Source organism: Oryzias latipes, chromosome 14, assembly GCF_053564925.1.
Source record: "Oryzias latipes strain Hd-rR chromosome 14, Olatipes_Hd-rR_3.1".
Taxonomy (NCBI): domain Eukaryota; kingdom Metazoa; phylum Chordata; class Actinopteri; order Beloniformes; family Adrianichthyidae; genus Oryzias; species Oryzias latipes.
Genome location: NC_136250.1, coordinates 174,217 through 194,119, shown reverse-complemented (window position 1 = coordinate 194,119; position 19,903 = coordinate 174,217). Strand labels below are relative to the sequence as shown.

The 19,903-nt window shown below is 47.6% G+C and overlaps 1 protein-coding gene across 1 annotated transcript in view; it reads right to left on the bottom strand.

Moving 5' to 3' along the window:
* Positions 1 to 7,142: 7,142 nt before the first annotated feature.
* The window catches only part of LOC111947055 (uncharacterized), a 46,584-nt gene continuing 33,823 nt past the window's right edge, over positions 7,143 to 19,903 (bottom strand). Inside the window, exon 2 of the mRNA XM_078930800.1 lies at positions 7,143 to 19,903. This exon is cut by the window's right edge and continues 33,184 nt beyond it. The gene's annotated coding sequence lies outside the window, so the exon portion shown is untranslated.

Below are 19,903 nucleotides of genomic sequence, written 5' to 3'. Positions count from 1 at the left end.
TGTGACACACGCTGAGCATCTGCTGGCTGCAGCCCCAGGATGGAAGATGGTTCTGCTGCAGGAGTGGGCTTCTCTCGTGATGGAGGAGGAGTCAGTAGAGAGCTGTCCCCTTCTGTGTGTTTCTTCTTTGTCTTCTTGGGGGAACGTTTATGTGCTTCTGCTGCGCTGTGTGGTCTTATAGAGAGAGGCTGGATTGCTGCTGGTGGAGATGATGGAGCCAGCTCGAAGCTTGGGTGTTCCTCTGGTTCCTCTGTGAGTTCTGCAACAGAGTGAGGAGGAGAGGGGGGGACCGGTTCTTTTAACCTGGTGGTGAGCATTCTCTGGCAGCGGTCCAGGGTTTCTTGCTTCAAACGCGTGCCCAGGTGTCTCTTAGCCCAGCATGTGGCGATCTCAAAGGGTCCTCTCCAACCTCCTGTGGAGAGCTGGGACAGTCTGTTCAGCTCCAAGTCTATGTTATTCTGATAGTGTTCCCTCAGAATCAGGATGGTGGTGTAGGCCCAGTTTTCAGCATTACCCTCTATGAGACTCAATGTTTGTAAATTGGGAGAGGAGGGTTTGATGATTGCAGTTAGATTTTGACTTATTCTGCATAAGGATGGAGGATAAGCCTCTTTGGATACATTATTAAGGTGGTGCACTGCTTTTATGAGTTTATTAATGACACGCACCTTCTGTGTAAAGTCTGGGTCGTCCGACTGCACTCTATGTGGGGGGGCTCTGGTTTCCGCTCCCCGTGTTGTGACCCAGTGGCCGCCCTCTTGGTTTGGGTATCTGGCGATCCTTTGGGGTCCCTGAGCACGCAGATTCTCCTCATCGTCAGGGTAAACACGCCAGTAATAGGATGCTGGCGGTGTACTGCGGCGTCGTGCGTGTTGTCGCTCAAAAGGGCTGGGCTCTCTCTGCTGCTGCGGGTCCCCCCTGGCTGCGTCAGCGTAGGAGCGCCCCTTGATGTGGTGTGGATGACTGGATGACGTGCTGCTGTAGTCTCGCTCGAACACACGGCCTCTTCTTCTGCATCTCCTGGATTGGACTTGTATCCAGTCGCCTTCATGTGGCCTCGGTGCCATATTAGCTCAATAAGGCTCTATCAGACGTGGCTACTAAGAAGCTAAAGCTAATACAAAATGGAGGACGAGTCGTGTTTTCACCGATGAATTTCGGTTTATTAATGGAGCGTTCAGGTTTAAAATAGAACTATATACAAGCCGAAGTTGCAACGTTTCGAACAGTAAAGAGTCTTCATCAGGCAATGGCTTTGAATAAATTCGAATAGAGTATGAAAACCTGCAATTGCAGCTGCGCTCCGAGTGAGGTCCGCTCTGTCTGGAGATCAAAGTCAAGTCACCGTCAACAACACGGATCAATACCCAAAATGCACCTGGGTCCTTCAGTGACCAATCGCTGCTTGTCTCTGGGCAGAGTGCGCCCTCCACTGGCCCGGCGGAGTATGGGAATATTCCAACTCGGAGGGTTACATTCAATGACTGTTGTCATTTTGTACTTGCATGTAAAAAAATCACTTTTAACTATTTACACATAAAAGGAGTCATGTTTAAACTATTTGAACAATAAAACATGAACATATATTGTAAGGTTACCAATCAGACATTACAAAATGCTTTTAAACCAATACTTTTTTCTTCTTTTAAATCAAAATTGAACTGATTGTATATTTGCAGCATGTGTCTTTCCAACTGAAGTTAGATGATGGAGGAGAAAAGGAAGAAGCCTGGCAAAGAATCAGAGGGCTCTGGCTGATTAGGAGTGAGAAAATTAAGAACCCCATGCCGAGCATGGGGTCCTGATGCACGGGCCATCTCTGTCTCGACCATGGCTCCACCTTCATCTCCCCTTAACTTTATTTTTTTCTTTTTGTTTCAGGGTTGTGCTCGTGGATGGAGCTGTCTGGTAATCACAGCAGGTAGGTATGGGTCAAATTTTACCATTATTTTGGATCCAAATCTTTAAGTGGGTAAGTATAGGGCCTTAAGGGTCCAAAGGGGTTAGGATTAGGGCAAAGTAATCATCCGGTTAGGGTTAGGGGACCAAACCCATCTGGTTAGGGTCAGAGGTAGGGACCAGGGACAGTTAAATGAAGATGGTTCAATGAAGGTCAAACAGCCATGGTTAAGCCCAAAGAAATTGACAGTCAAAATTAAGCATTCAGATTATGAGACTCTTTGGTTCCATCTGCTGGATAAAAAAGAAAGGTAAATCAACCTGATTGGTTTACACATTAAGTCCCTCTTCTGGATACAGAGGGAAAGACACTGGTTGCGAACCATCTTTTGTGCTGGAGCTGCTCTGAAAACAAAGAAACAGATGTAAATGAATGTTGATCACTCTGTATTTTCCCTCCCTCCAAAGCAGATTAAGGGGGAATTATTTTAACCAGGGACCCCAGTATTGCAGAACTCTCAACGCTGCGTCTGCAGTCCAGTCCACATTGTTCTGGCCTGTTTCAACAGAGTCACCTGAAAGAGGGATGTGATTAAATAGTTCCACGACATGCTCATTCAAATAGTCCAGCACAGCTTTTTGTTGTGGTGGCAGGCTAGGTGAGTACTTGATTGCAGGGACCACAATTTTGGCCTCTGGGAAAAGTTCTTCTGCCACTTTAACAGTTTGGAACATTTCAGTCACAGGGACATCCTTGTCCTCATGAGTCCTCTGGTGGATGCCAAAGGACAGTAAAAGGGTCCTTGGTGAGGTGTGGCAGGTGGCGTTCTTCAGAAGGAATTCCGCATCACGCCATGTGGCTTCAGGAAAGCTGTCCACCTGGATGTGGCCAGACTTAAAAGCTGGAAGTCTGCCAATGTTGGAATCCCCCATAATGACAACCTCCTGACGTATGTGAAGATGCCAGTCTAGGAGTTTGTGGGTGGTGGTGGCATGTCGCATTGGTCTGCATACCTGCACAGCTGCTGTAGAATGTGCTGCACGTCTCGCTGGGGTGGAGTGAGGAGCTTCGCTGCTTTGCTCCTGTGACACACGCTGAGCATCTGCTGGCTGCAGCCCCAGGATGGAAGATGGTTCTGCTGCAGGAGTGGGCTTCTCTCGTGATGGAGGAGGAGTCAGTAGAGAGCTGTCCCCTTCTGTGTGTTTCTTCTTTGTCTTCTTGGGGGAACGTTTATGTGCTTCTGCTGCGCTGTGTGGTCTTATAGAGAGAGGCTGGATTGCTGCTGGTGGAGATGATGGAGCCAGCTCGAAGCTTGGGTGTTCCTCTGGTTCCTCTGTGAGTTCTGCAACAGAGTGAGGAGGAGAGGGGGGGACCGGTTCTTTTAACCTGGTGGTGAGCATTCTCTGGCAGCGGTCCAGGGTTTCTTGCTTCAAACGCGTGCCCAGGTGTCTCTTAGCCCAGCATGTGGCGATCTCAAAGGGTCCTCTCCAACCTCCTGTGGAGAGCTGGGACAGTCTGTTCAGCTCCAAGTCTATGTTATTCTGATAGTGTTCCCTCAGAATCAGGATGGTGGTGTAGGCCCAGTTTTCAGCATTACCCTCTATGAGACTCAATGTTTGTAAATTGGGAGAGGAGGGTTTGATGATTGCAGTTAGATTTTGACTTATTCTGCATAAGGATGGAGGATAAGCCTCTTTGGATACATTATTAAGGTGGTGCACTGCTTTTATGAGTTTATTAATGACACGCACCTTCTGTGTAAAGTCTGGGTCGTCCGACTGCACTCTATGTGGGGGGGCTCTGGTTTCCGCTCCCCGTGTTGTGACCCAGTGGCCGCCCTCTTGGTTTGGGTATCTGGCGATCCTTTGGGGTCCCTGAGCACGCAGATTCTCCTCATCGTCAGGGTAAACACGCCAGTAATAGGATGCTGGCGGTGTACTGCGGCGTCGTGCGTGTTGTCGCTCAAAAGGGCTGGGCTCTCTCTGCTGCTGCGGGTCCCCCCTGGCTGCGTCAGCGTAGGAGCGCCCCTTGATGTGGTGTGGATGACTGGATGACGTGCTGCTGTAGTCTCGCTCGAACACACGGCCTCTTCTTCTGCATCTCCTGGATTGGACTTGTATCCAGTCGCCTTCATGTGGCCTCGGTGCCATATTAGCTCAATAAGGCTCTATCAGACGTGGCTACTAAGAAGCTAAAGCTAATACAAAATGGAGGACGAGTCGTGTTTTCACCGATGAATTTCGGTTTATTAATGGAGCGTTCAGGTTTAAAATAGAACTATATACAAGCCGAAGTTGCAACGTTTCGAACAGTAAAGAGTCTTCATCAGGCAATGGCTTTGAATAAATTCGAATAGAGTATGAAAACCTGCAATTGCAGCTGCGCTCCGAGTGAGGTCCGCTCTGTCTGGAGATCAAAGTCAAGTCACCGTCAACAACACGGATCAATACCCAAAATGCACCTGGGTCCTTCAGTGACCAATCGCTGCTTGTCTCTGGGCAGAGTGCGCCCTCCACTGGCCCGGCGGAGTATGGGAATATTCCAACTCGGAGGGTTACATTCAATGACTGTTGTCATTTTGTACTTGCATGTAAAAAAATCACTTTTAACTATTTACACATAAAAGGAGTCATGTTTAAACTATTTGAACAATAAAACATGAACATATATTGTAAGGTTACCAATCAGACATTACAAAATGCTTTTAAACCAATACTTTTTTCTTCTTTTAAATCAAAATTGAACTGATTGTATATTTGCAGCATGTGTCCTTCCAACTGGAGTTAGATGATGGAGGAGAAAAGGAAGAAGCCTGGCAAAGAATCAGAGGGCTCTGGCTGATTAGGAGTGAGAAAATTAAGAACCCCATGCCGAGCATGGGGTCCTGATGCACGGGCCATCTCTGTCTCGACCATGGCTCCACCTTCATCTCCCCTTAACTTTATTTTTTTCTTTTTGTTTCAGGGTTGTGCTCGTGGATGGAGCTGTCTGGTAATCACAGCAGGTAGGTATGGGTCAAATTTTACCATTATTTTGGATCCAAATCTTTAAGTGGGTAAGTATAGGGCCTTATGGGTCCAAAGGGGTTAGGATTAGGGCAAAGTAATCATCCGGTTAGGGTTAGGGGACCAAACCCATCTGGTTAGGGTCAGAGGTAGGGACCAGGGACAGTTAAATGAAGATGGTTCAATGAAGGTCAAACAGCCATGGTTAAGCCCAAAGAAATTGACAGTCAAAATTAAGCATTCAGATTATGAGACTCTTTGGTTCCATCTGCTGGATAAAAAAGAAAGGTAAATCAACCTGATTGGTTTACACATTAAGTCCCTCTTCTGGATACAGAGGGAAAGACACTGGTTGCGAACCATCTTTTGTGCTGGAGCTGCTCTGAAAACAAAGAAACAGATGTAAATGAATGTTGATCACTCTGTATTTTCCCTCCCTCCAAAGCAGATTAAGGGGGAATTATTTTAACCAGGGACCCCAGTATTGCAGAACTCTCAACGCTGCGTCTGCAGTCCAGTCCACATTGTTCTGGCCTGTTTCAACAGAGTCACCTGAAAGAGGGATGTGATTAAATAGTTCCACGACATGCTCATTCAAATAGTCCAGCACAGCTTTTTGTTGTGGTGGCAGGCTAGGTGAGTACTTGATTGCAGGGACCACAATTTTGGCCTCTGGGAAAAGTTCTTCTGCCACTTTAACAGTTTGGAACATTTCAGTCACAGGGACATCCTTGTCCTCATGAGTCCTCTGGTGGATGCCAAAGGACAGTAAAAGGGTCCTTGGTGAGGTGTGGCAGGTGGCGTTCTTCAGAAGGAATTCCGCATCACGCCATGTGGCTTCAGGAAAGCTGTCCACCTGGATGTGGCCAGACTTAAAAGCTGGAAGTCTGCCAATGTTGGAATCCCCCATAATGACAACCTCCTGACGTATGTGAAGATGCCAGTCTAGGAGTTTGTGGGTGGTGGTGGCATGTCGCATTGGTCTGCATACCTGCACAGCTGCTGTAGAATGTGCTGCACGTCTCGCTGGGGTGGAGTGAGGAGCTTCGCTGCTTTGCTCCTGTGACACACGCTGAGCATCTGCTGGCTGCAGCCCCAGGATGGAAGATGGTTCTGCTGCAGGAGTGGGCTTCTCTCGTGATGGAGGAGGAGTCAGTAGAGAGCTGTCCCCTTCTGTGTGTTTCTTCTTTGTCTTCTTGGGGGAACGTTTATGTGCTTCTGCTGCGCTGTGTGGTCTTATAGAGAGAGGCTGGATTGCTGCTGGTGGAGATGATGGAGCCAGCTCGAAGCTTGGGTGTTCCTCTGGTTCCTCTGTGAGTTCTGCAACAGAGTGAGGAGGAGAGGGGGGGACCGGTTCTTTTAACCTGGTGGTGAGCATTCTCTGGCAGCGGTCCAGGGTTTCTTGCTTCAAACGCGTGCCCAGGTGTCTCTTAGCCCAGCATGTGGCGATCTCAAAGGGTCCTCTCCAACCTCCTGTGGAGAGCTGGGACAGTCTGTTCAGCTCCAAGTCTATGTTATTCTGATAGTGTTCCCTCAGAATCAGGATGGTGGTGTAGGCCCAGTTTTCAGCATTACCCTCTATGAGACTCAATGTTTGTAAATTGGGAGAGGAGGGTTTGATGATTGCAGTTAGATTTTGACTTATTCTGCATAAGGATGGAGGATAAGCCTCTTTGGATACATTATTAAGGTGGTGCACTGCTTTTATGAGTTTATTAATGACACGCACCTTCTGTGTAAAGTCTGGGTCGTCCGACTGCACTCTATGTGGGGGGGCTCTGGTTTCCGCTCCCCGTGTTGTGACCCAGTGGCCGCCCTCTTGGTTTGGGTATCTGGCGATCCTTTGGGGTCCCTGAGCACGCAGATTCTCCTCATCGTCAGGGTAAACACGCCAGTAATAGGATGCTGGCGGTGTACTGCGGCGTCGTGCGTGTTGTCGCTCAAAAGGGCTGGGCTCTCTCTGCTGCTGCGGGTCCCCCCTGGCTGCGTCAGTGGGGGGGCTCTGGTTTCCGCTCCCCGTGTTGTGACCCAGTGGCCGCCATCAATGTGGTGTGGATGACTGGATGACGTGCTGCTGTAGTCTCGCTCGAACACACGGCCTCTTCTTCTGCATCTCCTGGATTGGACTTGTATCCAGTCGCCTTCATGTGGCCTCGGTGCCATATTAGCTCAATAAGGCTCTATCAGACGTGGCTACTAAGAAGCTAAAGCTAATACAAAATGGAGGACGAGTCGTGTTTTCACCGATGAATTTCGGTTTATTAATGGAGCGTTCAGGTTTAAAATAGAACTATATACAAGCCGAAGTTGCAACGTTTCGAACAATCAAAAGTCTTCATCAGGCAACGGCTTTGAATAAGTAGAAAAACAGTATGACAACCTGCAAATGCAGCTACGCTCCGAGTGAAGTACGTTCCGTCTGGAGATCAGAGACAAAATGCCGTCTGCAGGGCGGATGCACACCCAAAATGCACCTGGGGTCATCAGTGACCAATCAGTCCTTGTCTCCGGGCAGGATGCGCCCTCCACTGGCACGGTGGAAAATAGGAATAAGCCAACTCGGAGGGTTGCATTCAATGACACTCGTGATTTTAAAATTTCACATAGAACAATATTTTTTAAAAAAAGCTTATTTGAACTGTAAAACATGAAATTATATAACAAATGAAGCAAATTATCCTTAAAGCATCTTGATTGAAATATCTTCCATGTACAATAACATTGAACTAATTGCATTTTTACAGCATATCCTTCTGAATGGAAGTGGATCATCTGAGGAGTAAAGGTAGAAACCGGGCCAGGAAGCAGGGGGCACTGGCTGATTAGGAGTGAGAAAAATTAAGATTTCCATGCGATACGCATGGAATTCTGATGCACTGGCCTTCCCTGCCCCAACCATGGCTCCACCCTCATCTCCTCTGGAAAGTGTTTATGCCCTTGTGTTTCAGGGTTCCCTTGTGCCGAGGAAACCTGTCTGGAAATCGCTGCAGGTAAGGAAGGGTTAAAAACACAGCATCGCCTTCAACCCCTAAATTGAAACGGATGAGTTCAAAGTTTTATGAATATTAGGGTTAGAATTGAGGCAAAAAATTCTTTGGTTAGGGTTAGAGATCAAAATAAACTGGGTTAGGGTTAAAAGATGTAATCATCTGGAGAGATTAGGGGTACCTGAGGGGGAATGATTAAAAGGAAAGACAAAAAGCCATGGTAAGTCCAAAAATGACATGTCAAAACATTAATATTAGAATTTGTTACTCGTTAGTACACTCTGGTGGACAAGGAGGGAAAAACTCTGGTTTGCTCTTTATATGACCTGGAGCTGTCCTGAAACAAAGACAAAGGATTTTAAATTTTAGATCACTAATTCAGTCTTTTCCCACCCTCTGAAGCAGGTTGATGGGGGAGAATTATTTTAACCAAGGACTCCAGAGTTTCAGCATCCTCACGGCTGTGTCGGCAGTCCAGTGCACATTGTCCTGCTCTGTCTCAATGGAGTCATCTGAAAAGTAAATGTGATTAAACAGTTCTCCAATGTGTTCGTTCATATAGTCAAGGACTGCTTTTTGTTGCTGTGGTAGACGAGGTGAGTATCCGATCATAGGGATTACAATTGTGGCATCTGGAAACAGTTGTTCTGCCACTTTGAATGTTTGAAACATTTCAGTCACAGGGACATCCTTGTCCTCATGAGTCCTCTGGTGGATGCCAAAGGACAGTAAAAGGGTCCTTGGTGAGGTGTGGCAGGTGGCGTTCTTCAGAAGGAATTCCGCATCACGCCATGTGGCTTCAGGAAAGCTGTCCACCTGGATGTGGCCAGACTTAAAAGCTGGAAGTCTGCCAATGTTGGAATCCCCCATAATGACAACCTCCTGACGTATGTGAAGATGCCAGTCTAGGAGTTTGTGGGTGGTGGTGGCATGTCGCATTGGTCTGCATACCTGCACAGCTGCTGTAGAATGTGCTGCACGTCTCGCTGGGGTGGAGTGAGGAGCTTCGCTGCTTTGCTCCTGTGACACACGCTGAGCATCTGCTGGCTGCAGCCCCAGGATGGAAGATGGTTCTGCTGCAGGAGTGGGCTTCTCTCGTGATGGAGGAGGAGTCAGTAGAGAGCTGTCCCCTTCTGTGTGTTTCTTCTTTGTCTTCTTGGGGGAACGTTTATGTGCTTCTGCTGCGCTGTGTGGTCTTATAGAGAGAGGCTGGATTGCTGCTGGTGGAGATGATGGAGCCAGCTCGAAGCTTGGGTGTTCCTCTGGTTCCTCTGTGAGTTCTGCAACAGAGTGAGGAGGAGAGGGGGGGACCGGTTCTTTTAACCTGGTGGTGAGCATTCTCTGGCAGCGGTCCAGGGTTTCTTGCTTCAAACGCGTGCCCAGGTGTCTCTTAGCCCAGCATGTGGCGATCTCAAAGGGTCCTCTCCAACCTCCTGTGGAGAGCTGGGACAGTCTGTTCAGCTCCAAGTCTATGTTATTCTGATAGTGTTCCCTCAGAATCAGGATGGTGGTGTAGGCCCAGTTTTCAGCATTACCCTCTATGAGACTCAATGTTTGTAAATTGGGAGAGGAGGGTTTGATGATTGCAGTTAGATTTTGACTTATTCTGCATAAGGATGGAGGATAAGCCTCTTTGGATACATTATTAAGGTGGTGCACTGCTTTTATGAGTTTATTAATGACACGCACCTTCTGTGTAAAGTCTGGGTCGTCCGACTGCACTCTATGTGGGGGGGCTCTGGTTTCCGCTCCCCGTGTTGTGACCCAGTGGCCGCCATCTTGGTTTGGGTATCTGGCGATCCTTTGGGGTCCCTGAGCACGCAGATTCTCCTCATCGTCAGGGTAAACACGCCAGTAATAGGATGCTGGCGGTGTACTGCGGCGTCGTGCGTGTTGTCGCTCAAAAGGGCTGGTCTCTCTCTGCTGCTGCGGGTCCCCCCTGGCTGCGTCAGCGTAGGAGCGCCCCTTGATGTGGTGTGGATGACTGGATGACGTGCTGCTGTAGTCTCGCTCGAACACACGGCCTCTTCTTCTGCATCTCCTGGATTGGACTTGTATCCAGTCGCCTTCATGTGGCCTCGGTGCCATATTAGCTCAATAAGGCTCTATCAGACGTGGCTACTAAGAAGCTAAAGCTAATACAAAATGGAGGACGAGTCGTGTTTTCACCGATGAATTTCGGTTTATTAATGGAGCGTTCAGGTTTAAAATAGAACTATATACAAGCCGAAGTTGCAACGTTTCGAACAATCAAAAGTCTTCATCAGGCAACGGCTTTGAATAAGTAGAAAAACAGTATGACAACCTGCAAATGCAGCTACGCTCCGAGTGAAGTACGTTCCGTCTGGAGATCAGAGACAAAATGCCGTCTGCAGGGCGGATGCACACCCAAAATGCACCTGGGGTCATCAGTGACCAATCAGTCCTTGTCTCCGGGCAGGATGCGCCCTCCACTGGCACGGTGGAAAATAGGAATAAGCCAACTCGGAGGGTTGCATTCAATGACACTCGTGATTTTAAAATTTCACATAGAACAATATTTTTTAAAAAAAGCTTATTTGAACTGTAAAACATGAAATTATATAACAAATGAAGCAAATTATCCTTAAAGCATCTTGATTGAAATATCTTCCATGTACAATAACATTGAACTAATTGCATTTTTACAGCATATCCTTCTGAATGGAAGTGGATCATCTGAGGAGTAAAGGTAGAAACCGGGCCAGGAAGCAGGGGGCACTGGCTGATTAGGAGTGAGAAAAATTAAGATTTCCATGCGATACGCATGGAATTCTGATGCACTGGCCTTCCCTGCCCCAACCATGGCTCCACCCTCATCTCCTCTGGAAAGTGTTTATGCCCTTGTGTTTCAGGGTTCCCTTGTGCCGAGGAAACCTGTCTGGAAATCGCTGCAGGTAAGGAAGGGTTAAAAACACAGCATCGCCTTCAACCCCTAAATTGAAACGGATGAGTTCAAAGTTTTATGAATATTAGGGTTAGAATTGAGGCAAAAAATTCTTTGGTTAGGGTTAGAGATCAAAATAAACTGGGTTAGGGTTAAAAGATGTAATCATCTGGAGAGATTAGGGGTACCTGAGGGGGAATGATTAAAAGGAAAGACAAAAAGCCATGGTAAGTCCAAAAATGACATGTCAAAACATTAATATTAGAATTTGTTACTCGTTAGTACACTCTGGTGGACAAGGAGGGAAAAACTCTGGTTTGCTCTTTATATGACCTGGAGCTGTCCTGAAACAAAGACAAAGGATTTTAAATTTTAGATCACTAATTCAGTCTTTTCCCACCCTCTGAAGCAGGTTGATGGGGGAGAATTATTTTAACCAAGGACTCCAGAGTTTCAGCATCCTCACGGCTGTGTCGGCAGTCCAGTGCACATTGTCCTGCTCTGTCTCAATGGAGTCATCTGAAAAGTAAATGTGATTAAACAGTTCTCCAATGTGTTCGTTCATATAGTCAAGGACTGCTTTTTGTTGCTGTGGTAGACGAGGTGAGTATCCGATCATAGGGATTACAATTGTGGCATCTGGAAACAGTTGTTCTGCCACTTTGAATGTTTGAAACATTTCAGTCACAGGGACATCCTTGTCCTCATGAGTCCTCTGGTGGATGCCAAAGGACAGTAAAAGGGTCCTTGGTGAGGTGTGGCAGGTGGCGTTCTTCAGAAGGAATTCCGCATCACGCCATGTGGCTTCAGGAAAGCTGTCCACCTGGATGTGGCCAGACTTAAAAGCTGGAAGTCTGCCAATGTTGGAATCCCCCATAATGACAACCTCCTGACGTATGTGAAGATGCCAGTCTAGGAGTTTGTGGGTGGTGGTGGCATGTCGCATTGGTCTGCATACCTGCACAGCTGCTGTAGAATGTGCTGCACGTCTCGCTGGGGTGGAGTGAGGAGCTTCGCTGCTTTGCTCCTGTGACACACGCTGAGCATCTGCTGGCTGCAGCCCCAGGATGGAAGATGGTTCTGCTGCAGGAGTGGGCTTCTCTCGTGATGGAGGAGGAGTCAGTAGAGAGCTGTCCCCTTCTGTGTGTTTCTTCTTTGTCTTCTTGGGGGAACGTTTATGTGCTTCTGCTGCGCTGTGTGGTCTTATAGAGAGAGGCTGGATTGCTGCTGGTGGAGATGATGGAGCCAGCTCGAAGCTTGGGTGTTCCTCTGGTTCCTCTGTGAGTTCTGCAACAGAGTGAGGAGGAGAGGGGGGGACCGGTTCTTTTAACCTGGTGGTGAGCATTCTCTGGCAGCGGTCCAGGGTTTCTTGCTTCAAACGCGTGCCCAGGTGTCTCTTAGCCCAGCATGTGGCGATCTCAAAGGGTCCTCTCCAACCTCCTGTGGAGAGCTGGGACAGTCTGTTCAGCTCCAAGTCTATGTTATTCTGATAGTGTTCCCTCAGAATCAGGATGGTGGTGTAGGCCCAGTTTTCAGCATTACCCTCTATGAGACTCAATGTTTGTAAATTGGGAGAGGAGGGTTTGATGATTGCAGTTAGATTTTGACTTATTCTGCATAAGGATGGAGGATAAGCCTCTTTGGATACATTATTAAGGTGGTGCACTGCTTTTATGAGTTTATTAATGACACGCACCTTCTGTGTAAAGTCTGGGTCGTCCGACTGCACTCTATGTGGGGGGGCTCTGGTTTCCGCTCCCCGTGTTGTGACCCAGTGGCCGCCATCTTGGTTTGGGTATCTGGCGATCCTTTGGGGTCCCTGAGCACGCAGATTCTCCTCATCGTCAGGGTAAACACGCCAGTAATAGGATGCTGGCGGTGTACTGCGGCGTCGTGCGTGTTGTCGCTCAAAAGGGCTGGTCTCTCTCTGCTGCTGCGGGTCCCCCCTGGCTGCGTCAGCGTAGGAGCGCCCCTTGATGTGGTGTGGATGACTGGATGACGTGCTGCTGTAGTCTCGCTCGAACACACGGCCTCTTCTTCTGCATCTCCTGGATTGGACTTGTATCCAGTCGCCTTCATGTGGCCTCGGTGCCATATTAGCTCAATAAGGCTCTATCAGACGTGGCTACTAAGAAGCTAAAGCTAATACAAAATGGAGGACGAGTCGTGTTTTCACCGATGAATTTCGGTTTATTAATGGAGCGTTCAGGTTTAAAATAGAACTATATACAAGCCGAAGTTGCAACGTTTCGAACAATCAAAAGTCTTCATCAGGCAACGGCTTTGAATAAGTAGAAAAACAGTATGACAACCTGCAAATGCAGCTACGCTCCGAGTGAAGTACGTTCCGTCTGGAGATCAGAGACAAAATGCCGTCTGCAGGGCGGATGCACACCCAAAATGCACCTGGGGTCATCAGTGACCAATCAGTCCTTGTCTCCGGGCAGGATGCGCCCTCCACTGGCACGGTGGAAAATAGGAATAAGCCAACTCGGAGGGTTGCATTCAATGACACTCGTGATTTTAAAATTTCACATAGAACAATATTTTTTTAAAAAAAGCTTATTTGAACTGTAAAACATGAAATTATATAACAAATGAAGCAAATTATCCTTAAAGCATCTTGATTGAAATATCTTCCATGTACAATAACATTGAACTAATTGCATTTTTACAGCATATCCTTCTGAATGGAAGTGGATCATCTGAGGAGTAAAGGTAGAAACCGGGCCAGGAAGCAGGGGGCACTGGCTGATTAGGAGTGAGAAAAATTAAGATTTCCATGCGATACGCATGGAATTCTGATGCACTGGCCTTCCCTGCCCCAACCATGGCTCCACCCTCATCTCCTCTGGAAAGTGTTTATGCCCTTGTGTTTCAGGGTTCCCTTGTGCCGAGGAAACCTGTCTGGAAATCGCTGCAGGTAAGGAAGGGTTAAAAACACAGCATCGCCTTCAACCCCTAAATTGAAACGGATGAGTTCAAAGTTTTATGAATATTAGGGTTAGAATTGAGGCAAAAAATTCTTTGGTTAGGGTTAGAGATCAAAATAAACTGGGTTAGGGTTAAAAGATGTAATCATCTGGAGAGATTAGGGGTACCTGAGGGGGAATGATTAAAAGGAAAGACAAAAAGCCATGGTAAGTCCAAAAATGACATGTCAAAACATTAATATTAGAATTTGTTACTCGTTAGTACACTCTGGTGGACAAGGAGGGAAAAACTCTGGTTTGCTCTTTATATGACCTGGAGCTGTCCTGAAACAAAGACAAAGGATTTTAAATTTTAGATCACTAATTCAGTCTTTTCCCACCCTCTGAAGCAGGTTGATGGGGGAGAATTATTTTAACCAAGGACTCCAGAGTTTCAGCATCCTCACGGCTGTGTCGGCAGTCCAGTGCACATTGTCCTGCTCTGTCTCAATGGAGTCATCTGAAAAGTAAATGTGATTAAACAGTTCTCCAATGTGTTCGTTCATATAGTCAAGGACTGCTTTTTGTTGCTGTGGTAGACGAGGTGAGTATCCGATCATAGGGATTACAATTGTGGCATCTGGAAACAGTTGTTCTGCCACTTTGAATGTTTGAAACATTTCAGTCACAGGGACATCCTTGTCCTCATGAGTCCTCTGGTGGATGCCAAAGGACAGTAAAAGGGTCCTTGGTGAGGTGTGGCAGGTGGCGTTCTTCAGAAGGAATTCCGCATCACGCCATGTGGCTTCAGGAAAGCTGTCCACCTGGATGTGGCCAGACTTAAAAGCTGGAAGTCTGCCAATGTTGGAATCCCCCATAATGACAACCTCCTGACGTATGTGAAGATGCCAGTCTAGGAGTTTGTGGGTGGTGGTGGCATGTCGCATTGGTCTGCATACCTGCACAGCTGCTGTAGAATGTGCTGCACGTCTCGCTGGGGTGGAGTGAGGAGCTTCGCTGCTTTGCTCCTGTGACACACGCTGAGCATCTGCTGGCTGCAGCCCCAGGATGGAAGATGGTTCTGCTGCAGGAGTGGGCTTCTCTCGTGATGGAGGAGGAGTCAGTAGAGAGCTGTCCCCTTCTGTGTGTTTCTTCTTTGTCTTCTTGGGGGAACGTTTATGTGCTTCTGCTGCGCTGTGTGGTCTTATAGAGAGAGGCTGGATTGCTGCTGGTGGAGATGATGGAGCCAGCTCGAAGCTTGGGTGTTCCTCTGGTTCCTCTGTGAGTTCTGCAACAGAGTGAGGAGGAGAGGGGGGGACCGGTTCTTTTAACCTGGTGGTGAGCATTCTCTGGCAGCGGTCCAGGGTTTCTTGCTTCAAACGCGTGCCCAGGTGTCTCTTAGCCCAGCATGTGGCGATCTCAAAGGGTCCTCTCCAACCTCCTGTGGAGAGCTGGGACAGTCTGTTCAGCTCCAAGTCTATGTTATTCTGATAGTGTTCCCTCAGAATCAGGATGGTGGTGTAGGCCCAGTTTTCAGCATTACCCTCTATGAGACTCAATGTTTGTAAATTGGGAGAGGAGGGTTTGATGATTGCAGTTAGATTTTGACTTATTCTGCATAAGGATGGAGGATAAGCCTCTTTGGATACATTATTAAGGTGGTGCACTGCTTTTATGAGTTTATTAATGACACGCACCTTCTGTGTAAAGTCTGGGTCGTCCGACTGCACTCTATGTGGGGGGGCTCTGGTTTCCGCTCCCCGTGTTGTGACCCAGTGGCCGCCCTCTTGGTTTGGGTATCTGGCGATCCTTTGGGGTCCCTGAGCACGCAGATTCTCCTCATCGTCAGGGTAAACACGCCAGTAATAGGATGCTGGCGGTGTACTGCGGCGTCGTGCGTGTTGTCGCTCAAAAGGGCTGGGCTCTCTCTGCTGCTGCGGGTCCCCCCTGGCTGCGTCAGCGTAGGAGCGCCCCTTGATGTGGTGTGGATGACTGGATGACGTGCTGCTGTAGTCTCGCTCGAACACACGGCCTCTTCTTCTGCATCTCCTGGATTGGACTTGTATCCAGTCGCCTTCATGTGGCCTCGGTGCCACATTAGCTCAATAAGGCTCTATCAGACGTGGCTACTAAGAAGCTAAAGCTAATACAAAATGGAGGACGAGTCGTGTTTTCACCGATGAATTTCGGTTTATTAATGGAGCGTTCAGGTTTAAAATAGAACTATATACAAGCCGAAGTTGCAACGTTTCGAACAGTAAAGAGTCTTCATCAGGCAATGGCTTTGAATAAATTCGAATAGAGTATGAAAACCTGCAATTGCAGCTGCGCTCCGAGTGAGGTCCGCTCTGTCTGGAGATCAAAGTCAAGTCACCGTCAACAACACGGATCAATACCCAAAATGCACCTGGGTCCTTCAGTGACCAATCGCTGCTTGTCTCTGGGCAGAGTGCGCCCTCCACTGGCCCGGCGGAGTATGGGAATATTCCAACTCGGAGGGTTACATTCAATGACTGTTGTCATTTTGTACTTGCATGTAAAAAAATCACTTTTAACTATTTACACATAAAAGGAGTCATGTTTAAACTATTTGAACAATAAAACATGAACATATATTGTAAGGTTACCAATCAGACATTACAAAATGCTTTTAAACCAATACTTTTTTCTTCTTTTAAATCAAAATTGAACTGATTGTATATTTGCAGCATGTGTCCTTCCAACTGGAGTTAGATGATGGAGGAGAAAAGGAAGAAGCCTGGCAAAGAATCAGAGGGCTCTGGCTGATTAGGAGTGAGAAAATTAAGAACCCCATGCCGAGCATGGGGTCCTGATGCACGGGCCATCTCTGTCTCGACCATGGCTCCACCTTCATCTCCCCTTAACTTTATTTTTTTCTTTTTGTTTCAGGGTTGTGCTCGTGGATGGAGCTGTCTGGTAATCACAGCAGGTAGGTATGGGTCAAATTTTACCATTATTTTGGATCCAAATCTTTAAGTGGGTAAGTATAGGGCCTTATGGGTCCAAAGGGGTTAGGATTAGGGCAAAGTAATCATCCGGTTAGGGTTAGGGGACCAAACCCATCTGGTTAGGGTCAGAGGTAGGGACCAGGGACAGTTAAATGAAGATGGTTCAATGAAGGTCAAACAGCCATGGTTAAGCCCAAAGAAATTGACAGTCAAAATTAAGCATTCAGATTATGAGACTCTTTGGTTCCATCTGCTGGATAAAAAAGAAAGGTAAATCAACCTGATTGGTTTACACATTAAGTCCCTCTTCTGGATACAGAGGGAAAGACACTGGTTGCGAACCATCTTTTGTGCTGGAGCTGCTCTGAAAACAAAGAAACAGATGTAAATGAATGTTGATCACTCTGTATTTTCCCTCCCTCCAAAGCAGATTAAGGGGGAATTATTTTAACCAGGGACCCCAGTATTGCAGAACTCTCAACGCTGCGTCTGCAGTCCAGTCCACATTGTTCTGGCCTGTTTCAACAGAGTCACCTGAAAGAGGGATGTGATTAAATAGTTCCACGACATGCTCATTCAAATAGTCCAGCACAGCTTTTTGTTGTGGTGGCAGGCTAGGTGAGTACTTGATTGCAGGGACCACAATTTTGGCCTCTGGGAAAAGTTCTTCTGCCACTTTAACAGTTTGGAACATTTCAGTCACAGGGACATCCTTGTCCTCATGAGTCCTCTGGTGGATGCCAAAGGACAGTAAAAGGGTCCTTGGTGAGGTGTGGCAGGTGGCGTTCTTCAGAAGGAATTCCGCATCACGCCATGTGGCTTCAGGAAAGCTGTCCACCTGGATGTGGCCAGACTTAAAAGCTGGAAGTCTGCCAATGTTGGAATCCCCCATAATGACAACCTCCTGACGTATGTGAAGATGCCAGTCTAGGAGTTTGTGGGTGGTGGTGGCATGTCGCATTGGTCTGCATACCTGCACAGCTGCTGTAGAATGTGCTGCACGTCTCGCTGGGGTGGAGTGAGGAGCTTCGCTGCTTTGCTCCTGTGACACACGCTGAGCATCTGCTGGCTGCAGCCCCAGGATGGAAGATGGTTCTGCTGCAGGAGTGGGCTTCTCTCGTGATGGAGGAGGAGTCAGTAGAGAGCTGTCCCCTTCTGTGTGTTTCTTCTTTGTCTTCTTGGGGGAACGTTTATGTGCTTCTGCTGCGCTGTGTGGTCTTATAGAGAGAGGCTGGATTGCTGCTGGTGGAGATGATGGAGCCAGCTCGAAGCTTGGGTGTTCCTCTGGTTCCTCTGTGAGTTCTGCAACAGAGTGAGGAGGAGAGGGGGGGACCGGTTCTTTTAACCTGGTGGTGAGCATTCTCTGGCAGCGGTCCAGGGTTTCTTGCTTCAAACGCGTGCCCAGGTGTCTCTTAGCCCAGCATGTGGCGATCTCAAAGGGTCCTCTCCAACCTCCTGTGGAGAGCTGGGACAGTCTGTTCAGCTCCAAGTCTATGTTATTCTGATAGTGTTCCCTCAGAATCAGGATGGTGGTGTAGGCCCAGTTTTCAGCATTACCCTCTATGAGACTCAATGTTTGTAAATTGGGAGAGGAGGGTTTGATGATTGCAGTTAGATTTTGACTTATTCTGCATAAGGATGGAGGATAAGCCTCTTTGGATACATTATTAAGGTGGTGCACTGCTTTTATGAGTTTATTAATGACACGCACCTTCTGTGTAAAGTCTGGGTCGTCCGACTGCACTCTATGTGGGGGGGCTCTGGTTTCCGCTCCCCGTGTTGTGACCCAGTGGCCGCCCTCTTGGTTTGGGTATCTGGCGATCCTTTGGGGTCCCTGAGCACGCAGATTCTCCTCATCGTCAGGGTAAACACGCCAGTAATAGGATGCTGGCGGTGTACTGCGGCGTCGTGCGTGTTGTCGCTCAAAAGGGCTGGGCTCTCTCTGCTGCTGCGGGTCCCCCCTGGCTGCGTCAGCGTAGGAGCGCCCCTTGATGTGGTGTGGATGACTGGATGACGTGCTGCTGTAGTCTCGCTCGAACACACGGCCTCTTCTTCTGCATCTCCTGGATTGGACTTGTATCCAGTCGCCTTCATGTGGCCTCGGTGCCATATTAGCTCAATAAGGCTCTATCAGACGTGGCTACTAAGAAGCTAAAGCTAATACAAAATGGAGGACGAGTCGTGTTTTCACCGATGAATTTCGGTTTATTAATGGAGCGTTCAGGTTTAAAATAGAACTATATACAAGCCGAAGTTGCAACGTTTCGAACAGTAAAGAGTCTTCATCAGGCAATGGCTTTGAATAAATTCGAATAGAGTATGAAAACCTGCAATTGCAGCTGCGCTCCGAGTGAGGTCCGCTCTGTCTGGAGATCAAAGTCAAGTCACCGTCAACAACACGGATCAATACCCAAAATGCACCTGGGTCCTTCAGTGACCAATCGCTGCTTGTCTCTGGGCAGAGTGCGCCCTCCACTGGCCCGGCGGAGTATGGGAATATTCCAACTCGGAGGGTTACATTCAATGACTGTTGTCATTTTGTACTTGCATGTAAAAAAATCACTTTTAACTATTTACACATAAAAGGAGTCATGTTTAAACTATTTGAACAATAAAACATGAACATATATTGTAAGGTTACCAATCAGACATTACAAAATGCTTTTAAACCAATACTTTTTTCTTCTTTTAAATCAAAATTGAACTGATTGTATATTTGCAGCATGTGTCCTTCCAACTGGAGTTAGATGATGGAGGAGAAAAGGAAGAAGCCTGGCAAAGAATCAGAGGGCTCTGGCTGATTAGGAGTGAGAAAATTAAGAACCCCATGCCGAGCATGGGGTCCTGATGCACGGGCCATCTCTGTCTCGACCATGGCTCCACCTTCATCTCCCCTTAACTTTATTTTTTTCTTTTTGTTTCAGGGTTGTGCTCGTGGATGGAGCTGTCTGGTAATCACAGCAGGTAGGTATGGGTCAAATGTTACCATTATTTTGGATCCAAATCTTTAAGTGGGTAAGTATAGGGCCTTATGGGTCCAAAGGGGTTAGGATTAGGGCAAAGTAATCATCCGGTTAGGGTTAGGGGACCAAACCCATCTGGTTAGGGTCAGAGGTAGGGACCAGGGACAGTTAAATGAAGATGGTTCAATGAAGGTCAAACAGCCATGGTTAAGCCCAAAGAAATTGACAGTCAAAATTAAGCATTCAGATTATGAGACTCTTT